The sequence below is a fragment of the Dipodomys merriami genome, unplaced genomic scaffold, assembly GCF_024711535.1.
Source record: "Dipodomys merriami isolate MVZ:Mamm:240054 unplaced genomic scaffold, mDipMer1.0.p SCAF_283, whole genome shotgun sequence".
NCBI classification, from domain to species: Eukaryota; Metazoa; Chordata; class Mammalia; order Rodentia; family Heteromyidae; genus Dipodomys; species Dipodomys merriami.
This window is the reverse complement of record NW_027204304.1, coordinates 44,355-71,710: the sequence shown is the minus strand read 5'-3', so window position 1 is coordinate 71,710 and position 27,356 is coordinate 44,355. Positions and strand designations below refer to the sequence as shown.

The following is a 27,356-nucleotide window of genomic DNA, read 5'->3' as shown; positions in this document are numbered from 1 at the left end:
GCCTTTTGTGGTTCCATTCCCAAAGAGGAATGTGTAATGACTGGCAGGTATAGCCAGTCCTGTGTCAGAATGAAGGAGGAAGAGGCCCTGCTACCTCAGTGCCCAGACAAGCCTTGAACGTCAATCCTGTCAGTACTCCAAACATCAAATTGGTACTAGGAAAATTGTAATATCTAGTTTCAGTTTTCTTTCTCTTCAAACTGCTTTTTTGCTACTGGCATGCTATTGAGAGATTGCTAACTTTAAAACTGGGCCAGGGAAAATAAAAAATATTGGCATTTGTCATACTCCTCTTCAAAATAGAAGAAATACCATGAATTTGAAACTCCTCTTGAGCACCAGTCCTATATTGCTAAGATTAAATCCTGCTGGCCACCTTTATATTTCAAATACATTGAAAGAATAAAAGGGATTCTTAAGAAGAATAAGGACTAAGAGTATAAAATGTATACTTCTTTATTTATATAAATAAGGCTTTCATATAATTATATTTAAAAGAAATCTGTATTTTTACATTTACCACCAGTGAGTTTCTGACAGGAAAGGCTGTGCATAATGATACACAGCAAGGATCCCACTCCAGGACAACAGGAGCTCAGGAAAGCACCATTAATTTGAGAAGTAGGCAGGCTCTGACACTCCTGTTGCACTGCTAGCAATGGGAAGTCTTAAACTAGTTCCTCCACCAAGTCTTCTTCAAATTCCCCCTGTTCATCAGCAGTGTCATCTTGGCACTGCTGGTACTCGGACACCAGGTCATTGATATTGCACTCAGCTTCAGTGAACTCCATCTCATCTATGCCCTCACCTATGTACCAGTGCAAGAATGCATTGCACTGGAACATGCCACTGAACTGCTCTGAGATGCACTTGAAGGGATCCTAGATGGCTATGTTTTTGCCGATGAAGGTGGCCGACATCGTGAGTCCATGTGGGGGTGGGGTGGGGGGGAAGGGAAGGGGGGATGTCACACACAGCCGTCTTCACATTGTTGGGGATCCAGTCTCCAACGTAGCTGCTGTTCTTGTTCTGCACGTTGAGCATCTGTTCATCCACCTCTTCATGGACATTCAGCCTCGAAAGATGGCAGCCGCTGTCAGGTAGCAGCCATGGCGGAGATCACAGGTGACCATCAAGTTCTTAGGGTCAAATATCTGCTGGGTGAAGCTCGCGCACCGAGAGAGCATGGTACTGCTGGCTGGCACGGCTGGCCAGGGGCACAAAGCCAGGCATGAAGAAGTGCAGGCGGGAAAGAGCACCATATTCAAGGCCAGCTTGTGCAGGTCTGCATTCAGCTGGCCAGGGTAGCACAGGCAGATGGTAACCCCGCTGTTGGTGCCTGACACCAGGTGGTTCAGGTCGCCATATTTGGGCGTGGGCAGCTTCAAGTTACAGAAGCAGATGTTGTACAGGGCCTTGTTGTCGATGCAGAAAGTTTTATCTGCATTTTCCACCAGCTGGTGGACAGAGAAGATCGCGTTGTAGGGTTCCAGCACTGTGTTTGACACCTTCGGGGAGGGCATGACACTGAAGGTGTTCATGGTGTGGTTTGGGTACCCCTCTTGAATATTGTTGAGAATCAGGGTGCCCATGCTTGACCCGGTGCCACCTCCCAAAGTGTGGGCCAGCTAGAAACCCTGTAGACAGTCATACCTTTCTGACTTCCGCCTCACCACATCCAGTACCGGCTCCACCAGCTCAGCTTCCTCTGTGTAGTAGCCCTTGGTCCAGTTATTGGTTGCCCCACTCTGGCCTATCAGACACAAGCCATGATGGGACACACACTCCAAGAATATTTACTGTGCCATTTGCATTTTGAAGACAACAGGACTCTTCTGAGCCAACCTTTGCTTTTAATTTAGATAACTTTGGTGAAATAAAGGAAATGTTTTCATTGTATCTGGGACCCTACAAATCACCCAGGTTCTAAAGAAATAAAGACAATGTGGAGGAAGATACATTTTAACCCAAATCAACTACTTGTAGAAATGAAGAACAGAGCCTGCCTCAATACTGGAAATGTAATTAGTTTCACAGGAGGGACAGGAGCACATTGTGATCATAGGAAAGCTAAGCTGCAAGCACTTGTCTGCACCTTGCTCACACATAGCTATGCTTTGATTTCTGGTGTCCTGAAGTAGTTCTCTGTTATTGCCGGGCCTTTGAAATGACCAGCAGTGCTGAAACCTTGTTGGAGGCTTTCCCTGATTGCTGATCTTTCCCTTCAGAGGCTTCTTTGTCATGGGGGGCTTGCAGAGTTGCACTGATCTGAGCTGTCTGAGTGGCCAGGGGCATGACTCCAGTGGACTGGAATAGGTGGGTTAGGTGAGGACAATATCTAGGTGTATAAAGGCTCAGCCCAGCACTGGAGTGCCTGGATGTTAGGACCCATAGACCATGATGACATACCAAATATGAAGTTGTCTGGCCTGAAGCTCTGGCCAAATGGTCCTGATCTCACTGAGTCTAAGGTTCCAGGCTCTAGGTCCACCATGATGGCCCGAGGAACATATTTTTTGCCTGTGGAGACAAGAGTTGACGTAGGCCTATAATTGACAAGAAACTTAGGGGCAGAGCTTATGATTCTGAGTGACTCTCAGCATTCATTACAGAAATTACAGCATTTGAGACATGGAAACAGAAAAGATTGGTTCAGCCATTGAGGGATTTTTTGAAGAGGAGATTAGCAGTGGTTCTCTCACTTCAGCCCTCCCTTCTTTTCAGGCCTCCTGGTCACTTCCGCCTTTTGCACACCATCCCATCCCTGCCAATCCTCCAGGGCTAGTCAGTCTTTACTGATGCAGTCAATATAAGCTAGCTTATGTGGATTCAGAACAGACAGAAGAAAGTAGAAATGCATTTGGAAGGTGGATGGAAAATGCCTCTCAACTGTGACTACCCTTTTTGCCCCTTGGCCAATGAGACAGTCATGAGACAATCAAATTGCTTCAGCTTTCTTGTCATCAAGAAGTGATTCAAACTTATCCATTCTCTTTCTTGACACTGTCTCTCAAATTACAGAGGAACAATATGGTAATCTTGCTTCACAAAAAAAAAATGGAAAAGACAACATTGAAGGAAAAGCTCATTGCTTCATGATGAGTGTTGGGCTGTTAAGAGCCAGTTGTCATTGTTGGAGTTTTTTAAAGTTACTCACCCATAAATCCTTACAGGTGTCTTCCTTGCCAAGGTAATTCAAGTCATTGATTGATATTAGCCTTTAAAACTTCCATGGAGATGTTGAATATTTTTGTGATTACCATCTTGTGAGATGAAATCCATTTCTGACTTAGTAAGGAATGGACTTGAGAATTCTGATAATTCTCTTAGAACTTCAATTCTGAAGGAAGCTAAATAAATCTTGATAGGATAAGAACAAATATATGTGAACTAATCCTTCCTCTTCATCCCTTTTCCTTCCCTAGTACTGTTAATTGGGCCACTGGCTCCTCTTCTCCAGTTCCAAATGCCTCAGGCCTTAACCCATTCCTTCTCCACCTCCTCACATTTTTCTCGTCTCCATTCCTGCCAGTTTTCATCTTCAGGTTCACCTTTAATTCACCTGCTATTGTCTCTGCACATTCCAACACTGTAGATTCCACCAAATGTGGCTTGTCAAGGGAAATAATTATACACTATTTTCTTCTCATATACTTGTACTGTACTCTATAGTAAATCCACTGGCTACATAGCATGTACCTGTTATTAAGTATGATGTCATGTAGAGACACTTGAATGTGTGTGGCAGATTATTTGTAGGTTCTATACAAATACTATTTTATATAAAGAACTTGAGTGTGTGAAGATGTTGTTATTGGTGGGGGTCCTCGAGCCCATTCCATGAGGATACTGAGGGGTGATTGAATTTTAACTAATGGTGCTGTTTTCATACTTCTTTAAATGAACTTATGAACTTATTAAAAGACTATTTTTTCAGCCCTTTGTTTACGGATCAAATCTATAATCCTAGCTAATCAGGAGGCTGAGATCTGAGGATCATGGTTCAGTGTTGTCTCAGAAGGGAAGGAATGTACTTGGAACTCTTATTTCCAATTAACCACACACACGCACACACACACACACACACACACACACACACACACACGCACCACAACACAACACAAAGCTAGAAGAGAAGCTCTATCAATTGAGCCACTAGTAGACTTCCATGTGAACAGTGACCTGATGGAGCCTCACAGGTGTCTGCTGCACCAGACATCCATTAAAATGGCTAAAGGATGCAGATATCTCATACAAGCTGTGTGACATCTCTGATTGGGTCTGGGATGGATATGGCCACAGACTGTCCTATGACCTTGAGAGTCATATAGCTCTCTCCTACAGACAATTAAACCCTGTACAAAGCAAACCAGTAAGTACCTTCCCTTAGGACCCCTCCTGTCTAGCAAGACATTTGATATTCTCTTCTTCAATAAATCATTGCTGTTTTATTCTTCCCTCTGCATCCATGAACTCATTCTTTGAGATCATAGAGACAAAAGATGTGATTCAGTTATTAGGTTTTCAGTATCAACATGATGGCCTGCTTCAAAACAGAACTTTTTTTTTAATTGATTGTATTTTATTTTATTTGAGAACATACTGTACAGAGGGGCTAAAATTACATGGGCAGGATAATGCATACATTTCTTACCAAGCATTGCAGCCTCCTCCTTTGTTTACACTTCACTTCCCTTCCCCGCCTCCCCCCTCCCTCCACCCAATTTTACCCCCCTCCCCCCATCCAATTATATCCCCCTCCCCCCCCCCACACCGACATTGTAAAGCTGGTTTTGACATGACATTTTGTGCTTCTCATTGTTGCAACAGGTCCACCTGAATCCTTAAACGACTTGTTTGTCCCCATCTCCTCCACATGTTATACTGACATCAAATATAGTGAAAGCGGGGGTTACACTGTGGGGGAGGGACATACAAAGCAACAAAGAAATAATCTTATAAATGCTTTAGAAACACATGCATGAAAGAAACGAAACATTAAAATACATATTTAAGGGTTCATTTTCCTAACATCACATTATCTGACCTTTTCCGCTTGACTCATACCTATACTAGATATTGCAAATAAGGGAAACCATGGGACCTATGCTTCTTTGGGCCTGGCTTACTTCACTTAATATAATTTTTTCCAAACCTTTCCATTTCCTAACAAATGGGGAAATGTCATTCTTTCTGATGGAGGCATAGAATTCCATTGTGTATATATACCACATTTTCTTGATCCATTCATCTACTGAGGGGCATCTGGGTTGGTTCCATGTCTTAGCTATGGTAAATAATGCTGCAATAAACATAGTTGTGCTGGTAGCTTTAGTGTGGTCTTGTTTGTAAACATTTGGGTAAATGCCCAAAAGTGGGATTGCTGGATCATAGGGGAGATCTATGTGAAGTCTTTTGAGGAACATCCATACTGCTTTCCAAAGTGGTTGAACAAGTTTACATTCCCACCAACAATGAAGTAAGGTTCCTTTCTGTCCACATCCCCTCCAGCATCTGTTGTTGTTAGAGTTCTTGATTTTTGCTGTTCTAACTGGAGTGAGATGATATCTCAATGTTGTTTTGATTTGCATTTCTTTTATGGCTAGGGATGTTGAACATTTCTTCATGTGTCTATTGGCCATCCTTCTTTCTTCTTCAGAGAAGCTTCTCTTGAAGTCTTTCGCCCACTTATTTATTGGGCAGTTGTTTCTTTGAGGATTTGTTGTTGGGTGGTTTAATTTTTTGAGTTCCAAGTATATTTTAGATATGAGACCCTTGTCCGTTGTATGGCTAGTAAAGATCTTCTCCCAATCCGTGGGCTTTCTATTGATCTTGCCAGCTATGTCATTTGCCCTGCAGAAGCTCTGCAACCTTATGCAATCCCATTTGTCCAACCTTTCTTTGATTTGTTGTGCTTCCGGGTCTCTATTCAGAAAATTTCGACCTGAGCCAAGGAGACCTAGGGTTTCTCCTATTCCATACTGTAATGTTTTCAGAATGTCTGCTTTGACTTCAAGGTCTTTGATCCATTTGGAGTTGATTCTGGTGCAGTGTGATATATAAGGATCTAGCTTTAGTTTTCTACATGTAGTTAACCAATTTTGCCAGCACCATTTACTGAAGAGGGTGTCTTTCTTCCATTCCATTGTTTTAGCTTCCTTATCGAAGATTAGATGGCTATAGGTCTGTAGGTTCATTTCTGGGTTTTCAATTCCATTCCATTGGTCCTGAGGTCTGTTCTTATGCAAATACCAAGCTGTTTTGATTACTATGGCTTTATAGTAGAGTTTGAAATTTGGTATTGATATTCCTCCAGCAGTGTTCTTTCCATTGAGGAGCGTTTTTGCTATTCGGGGTCTTTTATTGTTCCATATGAATTTTTGGATTGCCTCCTCTATTTCCTTGAAGAATGAGGGTGGAATTTTGATAGGTATCGCGTTGAATTTGTAGATAGCCTTGGGAAGTATTGCCATTTTCACGATGTTGATCTTGCCAATCCAGGAGCATGGGAGGTTTTGCCATTTTTTAAGTTCTGTGTTGATTTCCTTTTTCAAGATTTTAAAGTTTTCATCATAGAGGTCCTTCACTTCTTTGGTTAAGTTAACTCCTAGGTATTTTATTTTTTGTGGGGCTATTACAAATGGAGTTGCTTTCCTAATTTCAGACACACTTTTCTCATTGTTGGCATATAGAAAAGCCATTGATTTTTGGGGGTTAATTTTATAACCTGCTACTTTGCCAAAGTTTTGAATCAGCTTGAGTAATTTGGGAGTGGAGTCTATGGGATTCTTTAAATACAAGATCATGTCATCTGCAAAGAGGGAGAGTTTTATTTCTTCTTTCCCTATTTGGATCCCCTTTATGTCTGCATCTTGTCTTATTGCTGTAGCTAGGCATTCTAATACTAGATTGAAGAGAAGTGGAGAGAGTGGACATCCTTGTCTTGTTCCTGAGTTAAGAGGAAATGGCTTTAGTTTTTCACCATTGAGTATAATGCTGGCTGTAGGTTTGTCATATACAGCCTTTATTGTATTGAGGAATGTTCCATGGATTCCTAACTTTTCCAGAACCTTCATCATAAAGGGGTGTTGGATCTTGTCAAATGCTTTTTCTGCATCTATTGAGATAACCATGTGGTTCTTATACTTGCTCCTATTGATGTGATGAATAATATTAATTGATTTGCGTATATTGAACCAGCTTTGCATCCCTGAAATGAATCCTGTTTGATCATGGTGTATGATTTTTTGGATGAATTGTTGAAGTCGATTGGCCAAAATTTTGTTGAGAAGTTTTGCATCAATATTCATCAAAGAAATGGGTCTATAGTTCTCTTTCTTTGATGAGTCCCTGCCTGGTTTTGGGATGAGGGTTATGATGGCTTCATAGAATGTGTTCGGTAGTGAGCTTTCTCTTTCAATTTCATTGAAGAGTTGGAGGAGTATTGGTGTGAGCTCTGCTTTGAAGGCCTTGTAAAATTCCGCTGTAAAACCATCTGGTCCTGGACTTTTCTTAGCTGGGAGGTCTCTTATTGCTGTTTCTATTCCAATGCTTGATATGGGCCTGTTAAGCTGGTTTAACTCATCTTGGTTTAGTTTTGGCATGTCAATATTTGCTAGGAAAAGGTCCATTTCTGTCAAGTTCTCAAACTTATTAGCATAAAGTTTTGAGAAGTATTCCCTTATAATGTTCTGAATCTTGGTTGTTTCCGTGGTGATGTTTCCATTCTCATCTCTGAGTTTATTAATTTGGGTGTGTTCTCTCCTTTTTCTGATAAGGTTTGCTAAGGGTCTGTCAATTTTGTTAAGTTTTTCGAAGAACCAACTCTTTGTTTTGTTGATTCTTTCTATAGTTTTTTTGGATTCTAATTCATTTAATTCTGATTTAATTTTGATTATTTCTTTCCGTCTACTGGATTGGGGTTTATCTTGCTGCTCTTTTTCAAGTAGGTTTAGATGTGTCATTAAATTGCTAGTTTCCGATGTCTCCAATTTGTTGATGTAGGAGCTCAGAGCTATAAACTTACCTCTGAGTACTGCCTTTGCTGTGTCCCAGAGGAGCAGGTAATTTGTGTGTTCATTTTTGTTGAATAGCATGAACATTTGAATTTCCTTTCTAATCTCTTCCATGACCCACTCATGATTCAGCAGTGTGTTGTTCAGCCTCCATGTGATACCGGACTTTCTTTGGTGGCTTTTGGTGTTGAGTTCTAATTTTATTCCCTTGTGGTCAGAGAGAATGCAAGGTATAATTTCAATGTTTCTGAATTTAGACAAGTTTGCTTTGTGGCCTAAAATGTGATCTATTTTAGAAAACGTTCCATGTGCTGCTGAGAAGAACGTGTATTCTGATGCTGCTGGGTGAAATGTTCGGTAAATGTCTGTTAAGTCTAGTTGATCTATGCAGCTGTTTAGATTTGCGGTTTCTCTGTTGAGTTTTTGCCGAGTTGATCTATCTAGTGGGGAGAGTGGTGTGTTAAAATCCCCAACAATTAATGTCTTTGGATCTATATGGGATTTGAGGGAAAGTAGTGTTTCTTGGATAAATTTGGGTGCTCCATTGTTTGGCGAATAGATATTTAGAATTGTAATATCCTCCTGAAGGAGAGATCCTTTAATTAGTATGTAGCGACCTTCTTTATCTCTTCTCACGAATTTTAATTTGAAGTCTATTTTATCTGATATTAGGATTGCAACTCCCGCCTGTTTATGAGGGCCGTTTGCTTGGTAGATTTTGTTCCAGCCTTTAACCTTGAAAATATGTTTGTTTTTATGGGCAAGATGTGACTCCTGCAGGCAGCAGATAGAAGGGTCTTGTTTTTTAATCCAATTAGACAGACTATGTCGCTTAATTGGAGAGTTCAGTCCGTTAACGTTAAGAGATAGGACTGAGAGGTATTTGGGAGTTCCTGCCATGTTATCCACCTTCTTCGGGGCTGTCAAAGCTGGGTTCTTCCTAAGGTTCTTGGATTCTCAGTTTAGGTGCAGTTTTTTGGCCTTTGTTGCGTTCTTGTTGGTTTTCTATGTGTAGGACATCTTTAAGAATCTTTTGTAGGGCTGGTTTGGTGGAGATGTATTGTTTCAATTTTTCTTTGCTATGGAAGGTTTTTATTTGGCCTTCAGTTATGAAGGAGAGTTTAGCTGGGTACAGTATTCTTGGTTGATAGTTGTTTGTTTTTAGGGCATGGCATATGTCATTCCAGGCTCTTCTTGCTTTGATTGTCTCTGCTGAGAAATCTGAGGTTATTCTAATTGGTTTCCCTTTATAGGTGATTAACCTTTTCTCCTTGACAGCTGTAAGGATCTTTTCCTTGGTCTGGGTTGATCCTGTTTGGATGATAATGTGATGGTGGGATGTCCTATTCTGGTCTGGTCTATTTGGGGTTCTAAAAGCTTCTTGTATCTGAATAGGCCTATCTTTTTGTATGTTTGGGAAGTTCTCTGCTAGGATCCTGTTAAACAAATTTCCTACACCATTAACTTCTGTTTCTAGGTGCTCCTCTACACCCATTATCCTTAGATTGGGCCTTCTGATGGTGTCTCCCAGGTGTTGGATAGATCTATCATATTTCTTGGACTTGTCTTGGATGGTTGTATGTTCTTTCTCTATAATATCTAGGCTGTCTTCCATCCCTGAGATTCGATCTTCTGCATGGTCTAACCTGCTGTCAAGACTCTCTACTTTGTTTTTTATCTCTTTTCCTTCTAATTGGTCAGCTTTGATGGCTTCAAGTTCTTTGTTGAAGCTCTGTTTTAGGTCTTGTATGAATTTCTTTACTTCCTTAATTTGGTGTTCAGTGTTTGTTCTCAAATCACTTAGTTGATTGGTTATGGTTTCTTTGGACTCCCATTCCTTCTGTTGGGTTCCATTCAGCATTCCCTTTGTGGTCTCCCTGACTTCCTTCAGCTCTTTGTTAATGGATTCCATGAATGCCTTTAGTGATCTTTGTGTATTCTCTACCTGGTCTCTTAATTCGTGAATTACTCTTTGATTAGTTTCCTCCCTTCTGTGGGATTCCTGCAGTTCTCTTTGAGTGTTCTCTGCTTGCTCACGCCATTCCTTCCTTTCTCTTTGAGTATTCTCAAGTTGTTCACGCAAATCCTGTATCAGTTTTTGAGAAGCTTCCTCACGCTTATGATATTCCTGTATAAACTTCTGGGATGCCTCCTCTCTCTCCCTATCACGCTCATACAGAGTCCTTTGTACATTGTCAAACTTCTCATTTATCATGTTTGCTATTAGTGTTTGTAGAGCTGTTTGGGAACTCTCATCTGGATTATTCTTTATCTGTTCTAATCCCTGATTATCAAGGTTGGGAATTGAGATACCCGAATTTGCCATTTTTCTTGTGTTTTTCCGGCTTACTTGGCCCATTTGAGATGAAGATTGCACCACAGTTTTGTGCTAGAACACTATCTTAAGGCAACCATCAACCAAAGTTTGCATTTGTACCGTCAATGGTCTACAGATACAATCTAGTTCAACAGATAGATCTATTCAACATCAAACGACTATATGTTAAAGGACTTGGAACCGCAGAAAAGATTTAGGAAAACCACAAATTATTATGATTAGGGAGAGATGTTGGTAAAAAAATGGGAATAGATTGGTGTGGGGAGGCACAGGGAGAGTTAAAACTGTCCTAATCACAGTGCAGGAAATGGGTTGTGCAGGATGCAAGTAGAGAAAGAGAGAAAAAGAAGAGACGGAAAGGGGAATAAAGAGAGACCAGAAAAAGAATACAAACGTAAAAATTAATGTTATTATAGAGGTTAAAAGACCGTCTATTTAGAGAGGAATGTGAATATGTTCAGAGAAGGGGAGGGACATAGAGGAGATGTGAAAATCTTTAAGGATGGGAAATGGAGAAGAAAAGATCAGAAGTTCAGTAGAGCTAGATAAAAAACAAAAAGATAATTAAGAAAGAAAGAAAAAGAGAAAGAAGACAAGAAAAGAAAGGAAAACTCTCATTCACGTATTCCTAAAATAAAAATTATAAGATGAGAAAAAAAAGTTACTGGAAAACAATTATTTTTTCAGAAGAGGCAAAAATTAGAGATTAATAAAAGTTTTAGAAGGGAAAAAAATTACATATATATATATATATATATATATATATATATATATATATATATATATATGGTAACAAAAAACAAAAAACAAGCAAAAAAAGAAAAGAAGAAGAAGAAGAAGAAGAAAAAAAGAAAAGAAAGGAAAAAAAAGGCTTTTGATTTTTTTTTTGGGGGGGGAGGAGTGGGAAGAATCCTGTATCTCCCTTTTGTCTGCAACCAGTCTCTTGTTGGAGTCTCTGGTCAGCTTGAGGTCCTGTGGCTTGATTGGTTTCTTAAGTCGGTTGTTTGGAAGAGGCAGAAAAATGCTCTGCTTTACCCAAGATTTTGAGATCCCCCTCCCAAGTTAGTTTTCTGGGAGGGTGGTCTGCTTTGAGAGTCACAAAAGAGGGGGATGTGGTGATGAGGCTAGGTTCTGGGTAGAGTTGAGGCCTTTCAACAAACAGTAGCTTTTCCCTGGGGCTATTTTGTGATAAAGCTCACAGCGCCCAGCCTGGAGCCATTCTCAGGGTTTCTGTTTTTCAATTGATTGTGGTGGCTGCTAGAGGGAGGGACAGCCTCTGGCTCTGGTTACCCAGTGAGGCAAGGCACTCCAATGGCTGGCGCCTGAGCTGGGTGACTTTTCCCTGGATGGAGCTGAGTCCGGCAGGTCACTTCGCCGTTAAGTTCTTGTGACCTGCTAAATGACTCATTTTATTCCAAGGCCTGAGCTGGAGCTAGCAGCTCCTCCGAGCTTTGTCGATATCCAAGATGGAGATCACCGGTGCTGGGGGGGAGGGGTGGCCTTCCCTCCTCTGCTCCCTGAGGAGTGAGGACCAAGGGCTTGTACTCACGCCGAGTCTTGGATCCTGGGTCGTCTCTGGTCTGCAAACAGCAGGATGAAGATGTTCGCTCCTTGTCGGTTCTTGTTTGTGTTGAGTAGAATCCGCTCATCCGCTGCGTCTGGCTCCTTCGTCCCCGACTCTCTGTGTCTCAGCTATGACTCCGCGGCGGTGGTCGCCGCCGCGACTCCGCCGCCGGAGTGGCAGCTGATGCGTTTCCTTGGCTTCCCCTCTCTTGTCTAACTCTCTGTCCTGTGATGGCACACTTGGTGTGATTCTCTGGCTTAGGACTGTTCACTGGAATTCTAAAACTACTTTCTATGCAAGAGCTTGTTCAGATTCCAGCTTCTCCTCCGCCATCTTCAAAACAGAACTTTTATCTGCTTCCTGGGCACCAAAGCTGGTGGATCCTGAATGCTTTTATCTTGAGCCCTTTTTGTGTTGCCACCAAACCTGTGCTAGAGTATCATCAGTGCCCAAGGGACACACCGGGAATGCGTTTGTTCCAATCACACATGGTATACCTAGGTGTTGAGTCTGCAAACATGATGGGTACTCACAGATGTGTGACTTAGTGATGTCAGCCACTCAGCACAAGGTTTCCCTGGACCAGAGTCTCATCCCCATGCATTGGGTGGATGATAGGTGAAACCTTTGTTTCTCATACACAGATTATATCCTGGTTGTTCCTAGCAAATGAATTCCATAGACCCCAGGGGAAAAAAGCTGAATCCTTCTTTTAGTCATTTCTTCCCTAACACTGACACATCTGCTCCTTGAAGACACCATGGCCACATACCTCTCAGTAGAGGCTTTCCAAGACCCTACTCCATCATGTCACCCACCCACTTCAGATCTTTTAGCAGCCACTTTCCTCTAATAAACACTTCCCTCACGTCCAGCCTCCCCTATGAAAGTCTTCACTGTTGGGTTTTTATCCTAATGTAGAGGTCACATGCTTAACTATCAAGGTCATTGTTATTTGATATCTTTGGGGTCTACACACAGGACTGCTCAGGGCAATATTGATCCAATGTCTATGGCTCTGTTCACAAGACTGCTCAGTGCCATGGTGATGGGATGTATAGTGTCTGCATATGGGACTGCTCAGTACTATAGTGAATGATGCAGAATATCCATAGAAGGGCACCATTTTCCCATTGAGATTTTCAGCTTTCATTACTTGTGTATAGCTGGTATTCCACACAGCACTCTAAAATCTATGGGAATTTAGGAGAGAGCCTCTTTATCATGAGTTAGCAGAGAATGGAATAAAATAGAATACTCAGCTGTAGTGGTGGTGGCTTTAGCTGGTATTTCTTGATACTCAGCAGACTAAGATCTGAGGATCTAAGTTCAAGGCCAGTCCAGGCAAGAAAATTCATTGAGATTCTTATCCCTAATTAACCACCAAAAATCCCAAAGTACAACTATGACTGAAGTGGTAGAGCACTAATCTTCAGCAAAAAAAAATCCAAATCAATGTTTATGCATTAATTTAAGCCTTAGGACCAACACACACACACACACACACACACACACACACACACACACACACACACACACACACACACACACACAACCATTTGTCCAGCACTGGTGGCTCACACACCTGTAATCCTAGCTATTTAGGACGCTGAGGTCTGAACTTCAGAGTTTCAATCCAGCCTAGGCAGAAAAGTTTGAGACTTATCTCCAATTAACCACCAGAAAACCAGAAGTGGTCCTGTGGCTCAAAGTGCAAAAGCACTAGCCTTGAGGGACAGTGTCTAGGTCCTGAGTTCAAGCCTTTCGACTGAGAAGAAAAATAAAATGTAACACCTGGATCAGGTCCTTTGTCTCCTTTGTTTGAGGAAAGAGTCTACAGACAAAAAGGAAGAGGTAAGACAGCATAACTTTATTGAAGGAAAAGACCATCAGAACCCTTGCTAGACAGGAGAGGCCCATGGGAGGGAAGGCACTAGTTGGTGTGGGTTATGTAGGTATTAATGAGGTGTCTTTAGGAATGAACTATATGTCTCTCATGACCATTGGACAGTCTGCAGGTCATATCACTCCCCAGGCCTAGTCAGAAGCTCCACAAAGCCAACCCAAGATCTTTATGCATTCTTTAGTCCTTCTGAGTAAGTTATAATTTTGGTACCTACCTCTGGGGTATAGTCACCTCATCACAGTGTTCATTGTTCCAGGGGCGATGGGCCATGATATGATGTCAAGGAGCCTGCACACAGGACTGCTCAAGGCCAAAGTAAAAGAGAACTTCTGTGGGAGAGAGACTTTGCCTCCATTGCACAGACATGCTCTTTTTATGCTCTGATAACTCTGGGCGGTTTTTCCATGTTTTCTCATTTTTTTCTCCAATGCTTTAGATGGAAACCAGGACATCATGCATGTAAGGCAAGCACTTTCCCATTGCACTTATATTTCTTTCCTTGGATTTGTTTTTAAATGAGCAGTAGATTTCATCTTTGTGTATAGGAAAATAGTTATCAAATATCTCCATTTTAAAGCTTTCAGCTGATGAAGTAGCACAGTATTTTTTATAATCTAAAATAGAAATATTCTGCCTTGGATATGTCCAGAGGCCTCAGACATAAAAAGGCTTGGGATAACTGCTGTGCAATTGGAAAGGCCAGGCTGAAGCCTTTTCCTTTTGCCCCAGCTTGCTGTTGCACCAGTGCTCCTTTCACCAGAAATGCTCATTTTCTCCATTTCTGCTCCTTGACACTTAGCTAGAGGAGTCAGCTCCAGCCCTCTGAGAACTCTCTATGGGGGTGCGGAGTGGGGATTCCAGTATGGGAGAGGGCTTCTCTTCCCCCTCCATCTTTTGTGCTGGTCTTGGGCTTGATCTCAGGGACTGGCTCAGTCAGTTTTTCTGTTTGTGTATTTTTTCTTGCTTGTTTGATTTTTAGTCAAGGGTAGAACTTAGGCAACAGTTTCACTTCCAGATATTTGGGCTCCTAATTAGTGATGAGTCTCATGAACTTCCCTACACAGGCTGGCTTTGAACCTCATTCCTCAGATGTTTGCCTCATGAATAACGTGGATTATAAGCATGAGTCACAATCACCTGGCAGAGAGAGGGGTCTTCTTTCAGACATACCAACTACACAGTGACAAAGATCAAGAGGGGTAGCCTCTTTGTTTCAGCTGACCCCATCTTTTTCCATCACATCCAGCGTCAGCCCTGTACCAGCTATGGAGAAGAGCTTGGTGCTTCTTCAGGCCTGATCTGAATTAATTCATTGATCATACTAATAATAAATAAAATATTTCATGAGTATGTTTGTCTTCTCACCAACAGGAACGGATCTAGAAATCAAGAATCATTTATACCTTAGCTTTCCAACTCCAGAATGTAGAAAATTACTCACGTTGCCTATGCCTTTCTTTACTAAGTGAATTAGATCAGAACAGCCTTCACATGTGCTTCTCACCCAGTGGAGATGATAACAAGGTAGCAAGATGTTGGGCAGTCTTGTATAGAAATTGGGCAAGGACCATAAAAACAAACACATTTTGACTTTGAAAGGCTGGAACAAAATCTACAAAGCAACGGTCCCCATAAAGAGGCAGGAGTAGCAATACTAATATCAGATAAAATAGACTTCAAATTAAAATTAGTTAGAAGAGATAAAGAAGGTCGCTACATACTAATGAAGGGATCTCTCCTTCAGGAGGATAGTACAATTGTAAATAGTTATTCGCCAAACAACGGAACACCCAAATTTATCTGAGAAACACTCCTTTCTCTCAAATCTCATATAGATCTAAAAACATTAATTGTTGGGGACTTTAACACACCACTATCGCCACTAGATAGATCAACTCAGCAAAAACTCAACATAGAAACCACAGACCTAAACAGCTGCATAGATCAACTAGATTTAACAGACATCTACTGAATATTTCACCTAGCAGCATCAGAATACACGTTTTTCTCAGCAGCACATGGAACATTTTCCAAAATAAACCACATTTTAGGTCACAAAGCAAATTTGTCCAAATTCAGAAACATTGAAGTTATACCTTGCATTCTCTGAGACCAAAAAGGAATAAAATTAGAACTCAACACCAAAAGCCACCAAAGAAAGTCCTGTAACATATGGAGGCTGAACAACACACTGTTGAACCACCAGTGGGTCATGGAAGAGATTAGAAACAAAATTCAATTGTTCATGATATTCAAAAAAAATGAGCACACAAACTACCAGCTTCTCTGGGACACAGCAAAGACAGTACTCAGAGGCAAGTTTATAGATCTGAGTTCCTACATCAACAAATTGGAGAGAGCTGAAACCAACAATTTAATGAGACAGCTGAGCCTCCTTGAAAAAGAGCAGCAAGAAAAACCCAATCCAGTAGATGGAAAGAGATAAAGAAAATTAAATCAGAAATAAATGAATTAGAATCCAAAAAAATCATAGAAAGAATCAACAAAAGAAAGAGTTGGTTCTTCAAAAACATTAACAAAATTGAGAGACCCTTAGCAAATCTTATCAGAAAAAGAAGAGAACACACCTAAATAAATAAACTCAGAGATGAGAATGGTAACATCACCACCGAAACAACCAAGATTCAGAATATTATAAGGGAATATTTCTCAAAACTTTATGCTTATAAGTTTGAGAACTTGCCAAAAATGGACCTTTTCCTAGCAAATATCGACATGCAGAGACTAAACCAAGATGAGTTAAACCATCTTAACAGGCCCATATCAAGAATTGAAATAGTAATAGCAATCAGAGACCTCCTTTCTGCTGTTTTACAGCGGAATTCTACAAGGCCTTCAAAGCAGAAATCACACGAGTACTCATTCAACACTTCAATGAAATTAAAGAGAAAGTTTACTACCGAATTCATTCTATGAAGCTATAATAACCATCTTCCCAAATCCAGGCAGGAACTCATCAAAGAAAGAATTATAGACCCATATCTTTGATGAACACTGATGCCAAACTTCTCAACAAAATTTTGGCAAATCAGCTTCAACAATTCATCCAAAAACATCATACAGCACAATCAAACAGGATTCATTTCAGGGATGCAGTGCTGGATCAATATACGCAAATCAATAAACATAATTCATCACATCAACAAGGGTAAGGACAAGAACCACATGATTATCTCAATAGATGCAGAAAAAACATTTGACAAGATCCACCACCCCTTTTGAAGGTTCTGGAAAAATTAGGAATCCATGGAACATTCCTCAATACAATAAAGGCTGTATATGACAAACCTACAGCCAGTATTATACTCAATTGTGAAAAACTAAAGCCATTTACTCTAAACTCAGGAAAGAAACAAGGATGCTCACTCTCTCCTCTACTCTTCAATCTAGTATTAGAATGTTAGTTACAGCAATAAGACAAGACCCAAACATAAAGTGGATCCAAATAGGGAAAATGAAGTAAAACTCTCCCTCTTTGAAGATGAGGTGATCTTGTATTTTAAGAATTCCATGGACTCTGCTCCCAAATTACTCATGGTGATTAAAAACTTTGGCAAAGTAGCAAGGTATAAAATTAATCCCCCAATATCAATGGCTTTTCTATATGCCAACAAGGGGAAAAGTGAGGCTAAAATCAGGAAAACAACTCCATTCAGAATAGCCCTACAAAAAATAAAATAACTAGGAATTAACTTAACCAAACAAGTGAAGGACCTCTATGATGAAAACTTTAAAAACCTGAAAATGGAAATCGAAACAGAACTTAGAAAGTGACAAAAAACTCCCATGCTCCTGGATTGGAAAGATCAACATGGTGAAAATGGCAATACTTCCCAAGGCTATCTACAAATTCAATGCGATATCTATCAACATTCCAACCTCATTCTTCAAGGAAATAGAAGAGGCAATCTAAAAATTCATATGGAACAATAAAAGACCCAGAATAGCAAAAACGATCCTTAACAGAAAGAACACTGCTGGAGGAATATCAATACCAAATTTCAAACTCTACTATAAAGCCATAGTAATCAAAACAGCTTGGTATTGGCACAAGAACAGACCTCAGGACCAATGGAATAGAATTGAAAACCCAGAAATGAACCTACAGACCTATAGTCATCTAATCTTTGATAAGGGAGCTAAAAAAAATAGAATGAAAGAAAGACAGCCTCTTCAGTAAATGGTGCTGGCAAAAATGGTTAACTAGTTGTAGAAAATTAAGCTAGATTGTTATCTATCTCCCTGCACCAGAATCAACTCCAAATGGATCAAATATCTCAGAGTCAAAGCAGACACTCTGAAAACTTTACAGGATGGAGTAGGAGAAACCGTAGGTCTCCTTGGCACAGGCCAAAATTTTCTTAATTGATACCCAGAAACACAAGAAATCAAAGAAAAGTTGGACAAATAGGATTGAAGGAAAGTGCATAGCTTCTGTATGGCAAAGGACATAGTTCGCAAGATTAATAGAAAGCCCACGGATTGGGAGAAGATCTTCACTATCCTTACAACAGACAAGGGTCTTATATCTGAAATATACCTGGAACTCAATAAATTAAATCCCCCAACAACAAATCTTCAAAGAAACAACTCCCCAATAAATAAGTGGGCTAAAGACGTAAAGGGAAAATTCTCTGAATAGGAAAGAAGAATGGCCAATAGACACATGCTAAACCTCTCTAGCCATAAAAGTAATGCAAACCAAAAAAATATTGATATACCACCTCACACCAGTTAGAATGTCTATAATCAAGAAGTCTAATTACAACAGATGCTGGAGGGGATGTGGACAGAAGGGAACCTTACTACATTGTTGGTGGGAGTGTAAACTTGTTCAACAACTTTGGAAAGCAGTCTGGAGGTTGCTCAAAATACTCCACATAGAGCTGCAATCCCACTTTTGGGCATTTACCCAAATGTTCACAATCAACAACACCCTAAAGCTCCCAGCACAACTATGTTTACCGCAGCATTATTTACCATTGCTAAGATACGGAACCAACCCAGATGCCCCTTGGTAGATGAATGGATCAAGAAAATGTGGTATATATACACAATAGAATTCTATGCCTCCATCAGAAAGAATGGAATTGCCCCATTTGTTAGGAATTGGAAAGACATGGAAAAAAAATATATTAAGTGAAGTAAGCCAGGCCCAAAGAATCATAGGTCCCATGGTTTCCCTTATTTGCAATAACTAGTATATGTCTGAGTCAACCAGAAAAGTTCAGATAAGTTGATGTTAGGGGAATGAACCCCAAGGTACGTATTCAGATGTTTTTTTGGTTTTTTTTCCTTTCATGCAATTGTTTCTATCATATTTACAAGATTATTTCTATGTTGCTTTGTATGTCCCTCCACCACAGTATAACCCATACTTTCACTGTTTTTGATGTTGGGATAATTTGTGGAGGAGAAGTGAAAAAACAAATCGTTTAACTAGGGATACAGGTGGACCCATTGCACCAATGAGATGTACAAGTTGTTATGTCGAAAAACGAACTTAACAACTTGGGGGAGGATCGGTTGGGGGGAGGGGAGGAGTATGGGAAGGGATGGGAAGGGGAAAGGAGGAGTCAACAATGCTTGATAAGGAATGTACTCGTTATCTTGCCCATGTAATTGTAACTCCTCTGTATGGAATTCTCATAGTAAAAAAAGTAAAAAATAAAATAAAAAGATGTTGGAAAGGGTGGCTCGTCTGAAATCTGAGCTATTCAGGAGGACAAGATCTGAGGTTTGAGGTTTGAAGCCAGCCATAGCCAAAAACTGACACTTTTGTCTCCAGTTAATCAACAAAAAACCTCAAGTGTATCTCATGTGACAGAGCCCTAGCCTTGAGCACAAAAGTGAAGAGAGAGTATAAGGCCAAAAATTCAAGCCCTAGGGCCATCACACACATATACACGCACACACACACACTCACACACTCACAGAGTGGGAGAAGCTACGTGGACTAAATGAACAATTGGGACTCTGCCAGTGGTTTTTTGTTTTGTTTGTTTGCTTTTGTTGGTCATGGGGCTTGAAGTCTGACGCTAGGCACTGTCCCTCAGGTCTTCAGCTCAAGGCAAATGCTCTACCACTTGAGCCATAGCGCCACTTCTGGTTTTCTGGTGGTTTATTGGAGAAAAGATTCTCACGGACCGGGCACCAGTGGCTCATGCCTGTAAACCCATGGTTTCCCTTATTTGCAATATCTAGTATATGTATGAGTCAAGCTGAAAAGGTCAGATAATGTGATGTTAGAAAAATGAACCCTTAGATATGTATTTTAATGTTTTTTCTTTCATGCATGTGTTTCTAACGCATTTATAAGATTGTTTCTTTGTTGCTTTCTATGTCCCTCCCCCACAATATAACCCCTGCTATCACTATATTTGATGTCAGTATAACTTGTGGAGGAGATGGGGGAAAAAAGTCGTTTAAGGATTCAGGTGGACCTGTTGCAACAATGAGAAGTGCAAGTTGTCATGTCAAAAACGAGCTTTACAACGTCGTGGGGGGGGAAGGATTGAGTGGGGGGAGAGGGGGGAGGCTGGGAAGGGATGTGAAAGGTAAACAAAGGAGGAGGCTGCAATGCTTGGTAAGAAATGTATGCATTATCCTGCCCATGTAATTGTAACCCCTCTGTACAGTATGTTCACAAATAAAATAAAAAAAAAGAGTCTCACGGACCGGGCACCGGTGGCTCATGCTTGTAATCCTAGCTACTCAGGATGCTGAGATCTGTGGAACGCGGTTCAAAGCCAGCCCAGGCAGGAAAGTCCGTGAGACCCTTATCTCCAATAAACCACTAGAAAACCAGAAGTGGTGCTGTGGCTTAAGCAGTAGAGTGCTCACCTTGAGCTGAAGAGCTGAGGGATAGCGCCCAGGCCCAGAGTTCAAGTCCCATGACGGAACAACAACAACAAAAAAGAGTCTCATGGACTTTTCTGCCTAGGCTGGTTTTGAACCATGATCCTCAGATTCAGCCTCTTGAGTAGTTAAGATTGCAGCCATGAACGACTGGCACCCAGCTATGCCAGTGTTTTTAATGATCTCCTTCCCTCATGAGTTCTGCTTGAGAATGTGGCTTCTGCCTTTGGACAGTGGCCACCGGTAGCGCTAGCTCTGGTCAAATCTAGGCAGGAATTTCTGAAGCTTCTCTGACCCTGTGTACCCAGGCACCCTCACCACCAGCCCTCGCTGCCAACAGGAATTAGTAATGAACAATCACATGACCAGATGAAGTGCAGAAAATTCCATGCTTAGTGATCTTTTACTCTAAATAGCATTTTTAAAAGAAACGTTTGGTAACACAATGAAGAGACAAAGGTCAAGGGGGGAACCAATACAACAACAATATAAACAAAACAATATGTTGGAAATGATCTGTACAACTTGGGGCTGGGTGATGGGGGTAGAGAAAGCAGGAGAAAATTGAGGGATGGGGTAACAAGTTTGTCAAGAAATGTATTTATTACCTTATGTAACACTAAACTGTACATCATCTTGACAATAAAAATAAATAAATAAAAATGTATAAATAAAAGGAAAATTTCAGCATAGCAGACTGGGAGTGAAAAGTCACGTTTATGAAAGCACAGTCAAACAAGAATAGTTTCTTAGGTTAGTGAAGGAAAAGATGATGTCATATTCATTTTTATATTACTCAGCCTCAGAAGACAATGAGCACATATTTAAACATACATTTTATGCGAGGCACTATTGTCTCATGGATACAATTCTAGCTACTCAGGAAGCTGACATCTGAGGACCAACGTTCAAAGTCAGCATAGGCTGACAAGTTTTCAAGACTGTTATCTCCAATTAATTAGCAAAAATAATGATACTAGAGGCATAACTATATGGCATAGCACCAGCCACAAGCCAAAACAAAATAAAACAAAGAACCCCAGTAAGAATGAGAGATCCATTTTTCAAGACCTAATAGTGGGACACACGCACACACACACACACACACACACACACACACACACAGGTAAGCAGGATGCTAGCACTGTATGCCAGAGATTAACTTGTAGGTATGCTAGAAACTACTTCTCAGGAGATCTCTCCCAACCCTGAGCAAAGGACAGGCTCTCTGAGAAGATCCTCTCTTCCCCTGGCAAGTCCCACATATGCACAGCCCTCTGTCCTCCAATTAAATCACTTTGTTTTGTGTTTGCTGTTATGTGGTCTTGAACTCAGGACCTTTTACTGTGATGTAGCTTATTCACCTTTTCAGTGCTTACTTGGAAATAAGAGTCTCATAAACTTTCTTCCTAACACTGGCTTTCAATCTCTTATCTTTAGATCTCAGACTTAGTACCTAGGGTTACAGGCGGGAGAAATGAGTGCATGACCTCTAAACTATTTTTAAGCCTTAAATTTCTTTTTTGTGCATTCATGGTCCCCCCTCTTCTTTTCAATGGCAGTATCTGTGGTTTTCTGACTCATTTCCTTTGGCATTCAGTGATATCAGTAACCAGATCTCTGATGGTGGGACAAATCTCATTGTTTGATAGACATACAAGGAAAAAGTTGGGGCTTGAAATTTTTCCCCAGGTAACAGGAGATTAAAAACTTGGTGAGGATAGGAGTAGAGAGGTGGTCGTTAGGATTCTAAGGTGTATTAGTTAATATTGTTTAAATAGAAATTAGGATATACTTACATAATTTTTCCAATTTTTAATGCTACTCATTAAAATCATATTCATTATGGTTCGGACCTGGAATGTCTCCAAAAAGGATAGTCATCCATTGTAGCGATTAATGTTCAGAGATGCAGCTTCAGTGAAGTAATTGCATTTGAGTGCTCTGTCCTCATCAGTAAGTAAATCCATTGTTAAGTTCCTAATTTGATAGACTTTTGGAAGCGATGGAATCTTTGAAGGTTAAAAGACCTAGTTGAAAGACCTGGGGTTTTAAAAGTGATATCCTTTCCTGGCCTGTTCCTCTCATTTATCCTCGTGCTCTGTTTGCTTCCTATTTGGTCCATGAGCTGAGTAGCTTTTTCTTAACACATGCTTCCACCACAATGTGGCAGACTCTCTGGAATCTTCCCAGATTCATCAAAGGACAAAGCTGCCCTTGAGTGTGTTTACCACAATGATAAAAATAGGTAAATCTGTTATTTTTGGAGGTTAATTGCTTTTAATTAGAACAGTGATTCTCAGAGTATGGCTCAAACCTACATCATCAGCACTGAGGAATTGTCAGAACTGTCCGGTTTTTTGTCTTTTAATATTTTTTGGTAGTTCTGAGGTTTGAATGAAGGGTTTTACACATTGTAGGTAGTCACTCTAGCAATTTGAGCCATGCCTTTTAAACTTTAGTTATTTTTCCTATAAGGTTCTATGTTTACAACCCCAAGGCAAGCCTCAAACCATTATCGTGTCATCTAGCTTTCTGAGTTATTGGATTTACAGGTGGGTTTGATCCTGAGATAGGATCTTGATAATATTTTTTATGAGTTGGCCTTGCTTCCTAAGTAGCTGAGATTATTGGCTAATGCAAACCCAAATTGTTGGCTGTCCTTTTCCTTTGCCCCAGATAAGCTAATTAGAGAAGAAGGGTAAGAGTGAGCCTATCCAAATGATTTTGGGGAAATGTAGATTAAATGTAGATTGGATTTGCAGGAACTGTGTTGAGGACTGCTTTAGTAGAAATTTAAAAAAATATTCTAAGGATGATAAAGGCTGATTTTTGAAGAGATATGAGTGATGGAAAAACATGTTTATCACTCTTTAATTTGTTATCTGTCCCTTCACAAACATGTGACATCCAAAGCTGGCAAAACTATGTCCATATTGTCAAACATAGCTAACATCCTGTCCACACACAGCCAGCAGGCAGCAGATATCCATTATTAAGTTAACATGCATAATTGAATAATAGTAGAATAATAAACTATTATTTCAGTCTTTATTAGAAAGACAGTCAGCAATGTAGGCCCATATAGTTCAAGCATTTGTGTGTCTTAAATCGTTTAAATAAGGATACAGTTGGACTCATTGCAACAATGAGATGTACAACTCGTTATGTCGAAAACGAACTTTACAACTGTGATGGGGGAGGAGGATTAGGTGGCGGGGTGTGGAGAGGATGGGAAGGAATGGGAAGGGGAAACAAAGGGGGAGACTACAATGCTTGATAAGAACTGTACTCATTATCTTGCCCATCTAATTGTACCCCCTCTGTATAGTATTTTCACAATAAAAAAGTCTACAAAATATCTGGGTTCAAGTTGTAATTAATTAACTTTAATTTTTGTGCCTTTCCTGGGCTTGAATTCAGGGCCTAGACAATGTCCTCATGCATTTTTGCTCAAGATTTGTGCCCTACTGCTTCAGACATGGCTCCACCTCTGGTTTGTTGATGGTTCATTCGAGTTAAGAGTATTACAGACTTTCCTACCCAGACTGGCTATACATATGATTCTCAGATCTTAGTCTCCTGAGTAGCTGGGATTTATGAATATATCATCAGTATCCTGAAAGCTTTTATTATAGAGATCTTAACATGTTCATTTGTATGCAGAATTAGAACAAATCATTATTCTCCTTAAAAGCTTTGATTGCATATTCTAATTATAGCATGTGCATTAATTTTGTTGCTGTCATTAAAAATCCCTACAACTTCGGGGATTTAATTGACTTAAATTTTGTATATCAAAGTGACATATAAGCTTGGTACTGGTGGTTCGCACCTGTAATCTTTGCTACTCAGAAGAGTGAAATCTGAGAATCATAGATAAAACTAGCCCTATCAGGACAGCCTATGAGACTTTTATCTGCAATTAAGAGCCGAAAAATGGCAGAAGTGGGGCTGTGGCTCAAGTTGTAGGGCATTAGGCTTTTATCAAAGCAGTTTAGGGACTCAGAATTCAAGCCTCAGGACTAGCAGACATAAAAGGAGACAAGGGAGCTGCACAGAGGCAAAAGGCCTGAGAAACACTAAAGGTTTGTGTTTTTAAGTTTTAATACAAAGTTGTATAAAGTTGTAGAGATTTGATTACTCACAACGGTGGTACTTAAATGAATTAGCAGGCAACAAGTGAGTCTTTGTGGGTCTCCTTAGATGACTCAGTTTATTAGAGGGTCAATGGAAAAGTTCACCTGACAAAATTAAAAGGGCAAAGATGAATTTTGGCTATTACAATACGAGTTATTCAACTCAGCTGAAACAAAAATTGGGAGAGACTTTGCTGTGTGTGCCAATTCTGTGGTTTAGACAGGGCCTGGGTGCTGTCCCTGAGGTTTTTATTGCACAAGGCTAGTACTCTGCTCCTTGAACCACTGTTCCACTTCAACTTCTCTGTGTTTAATTGGAGATAAGAATATCACAGACTCCTCTGCCTGACCAGTCCATGTTGCACATGTAGTGACAATACGAAATGGAACCTCATTATCAAAAAATAACCATGGTTAAGTTCATACTTATGATAAAATATTTGAACTATAATTTTTAGATATTAACAAATATATTTTTGTATGCTAGGCATTGGTGGCTCATGCCTGTAATTCTAGCTACTAAGGAGGCTGATATCTGAGGATCAAAGCCAATCCAGGCAGGAAAGTCAATGAGACTTTTTTTTTTTTAATTTTTCTTTCATTTCTTTTGTGAACATACTGTACAGAGGGGTTACAATTACAGTGGCGGGATAATGCGTACATTTCTAATCAAGCATTGCAGCCTCCTCCTTTGTTTACCCTTCACATCCCTTCCCAGCCTCCTCCCCCCCCCCCCCGCCACCCGACCCAATCCTCCCCCTCTCCCGCCCCCCCCCCCGCACCAACGTTGTAAAGCTCCTTTGCTACATGACAATTTGTACTTCTCATTGTTGCAACAGGTCCACCTGAATCCTTAAACGACTTGATTTTCCCCAATTCCTCCACAAGTTATACCGACATCAAATATAGTGGAAGCAGGGATTATACTGTGGGGGAAGGAAATACAAATCAACAAGGAAATAATCTTATAAATGCATTAGAAACAAATGCATGGAAGAAAAAAAACATTAAAATACATATCTAAGGGTTCATTTTCCTAACATCACATTATCTGACCTTTTCCGCTTGACTCATACCTATACTAGATATTGCAAATAAGGGAAACCATGGGACCTATGTTTCTTTGGGCCTGGCTTACTTCACTTAATATAATTTTTTCCAAGCCTTTCCATTTCCTAACAAATGGGGAAATGTCATTCTTTCTGATGGAGGCATAGAATTCCATTGTGTATATATACCACATTTTCTTGATCCATTCATCAACTGAGGGACATCTGGGTTGGTGCCATATCTTAGCTGTGGTAAATAATGCTGAAATAAACATAGTTGTGCTGGTAGTGTTAGTGTGGTCTTGTTTGTAAACATTTGGGTAAATACCCAAAAGTGGGATTGCTGGGTCATAGGGGAGCTCTATGTGGAGTCTTTTGAGGAACCTCCATACTGCTTTCCAAAGTAGTTGAACAAGTTTACATTCCCACCAACAATGAAGTAAGGTTCCCTCCTGTCCACATCCCCTCCAGCATCTGTTGTTGTTAGAGTTCTTGATTTTTGCCAATCTAACTGGAGTGAGGTGGTATCTCAATGTTGTTTGGATTTGCATTTCTTTTATGGCTAGGGAGGTTGAACATTTCTTCATGTGTCTATTGGCCATACTCCTTTCTTCTTCAGAGAAGTTTCTCTTCAAGTCTTTAGCCCACTTATTTATTGAGCAGTTGTTTCTTTGAGGATTTGTTGTTGGGGGATTTAATTTTTTGAGTTCCAAGTATATTTTAGATATGAGACCCTTACCTGTTGTATGGCTAGTGAAGATCTTCTCCCAATCCGTGGGCTTTGTAGTGATCTTGCTAGCTATGACCTTTGCCATGCAGAAGCTCAGCAAGTCATGCAAACCCATTTGTCCAACCTTTCTTTGATTTGTTGTGTTTCCGGGTCTCTATTAAGAGAATTTCAGCCTGAGCCAAGGAGACCTAGGGTTTCTCCTATTCCATCCTTTAATGTCTTCAGAGTGTCTGCTTTGACTTCGAGGTCTTTGATCCATTTGGAATTTATTCCGGTGGAGGGTGATAGATAAGGATCTAGCTTTAGTTTTCTACAAGTAGTTAACCAATTTTGCCAGCACCATTTACTGAAGAGGCTGTCTTTCTTCCATTCTATTGTTTTAGCTCCCTTATCGAAGATTAGATAGCTATAGGTCTCTGGGATCATTTCTGGGTTTTCAATTCTATTCCATTAGTCCTGAGGTCTGTTCTTATGCCAATACCAAGCTGTTTTGATTACTATGGCTTTATAGTAGTTTGAAATTTGGTATTGATATTCCTCCAGCAGTGTTCTTTCCGTTGAGGAGCGTTTTTGGTATTCGGGGTCTTTTATTGTTTCACATGAATTTTTGGATTGCCTCTTCTATTTCCTTGAAGAATGAGTTTGGAATTTTGATAGGTATCACGTTGAATTTATAGATAGCCTTGGGAAGTATTGCCATTTTCACGATCTTAATCTTCCCAATCCAGGAGCATGG

The 27,356-nt window shown here is 40.3% G+C and overlaps 1 pseudogene; it reads right to left on the bottom strand.

Moving 5' to 3' along the window:
- Nucleotides 1-668: 668 nt before the first annotated feature.
- The window catches only part of LOC138838571 (tubulin beta-2 chain-like), a 48,306-nt pseudogene continuing 21,618 nt past the window's right edge, over nucleotides 669-27,356 (bottom strand).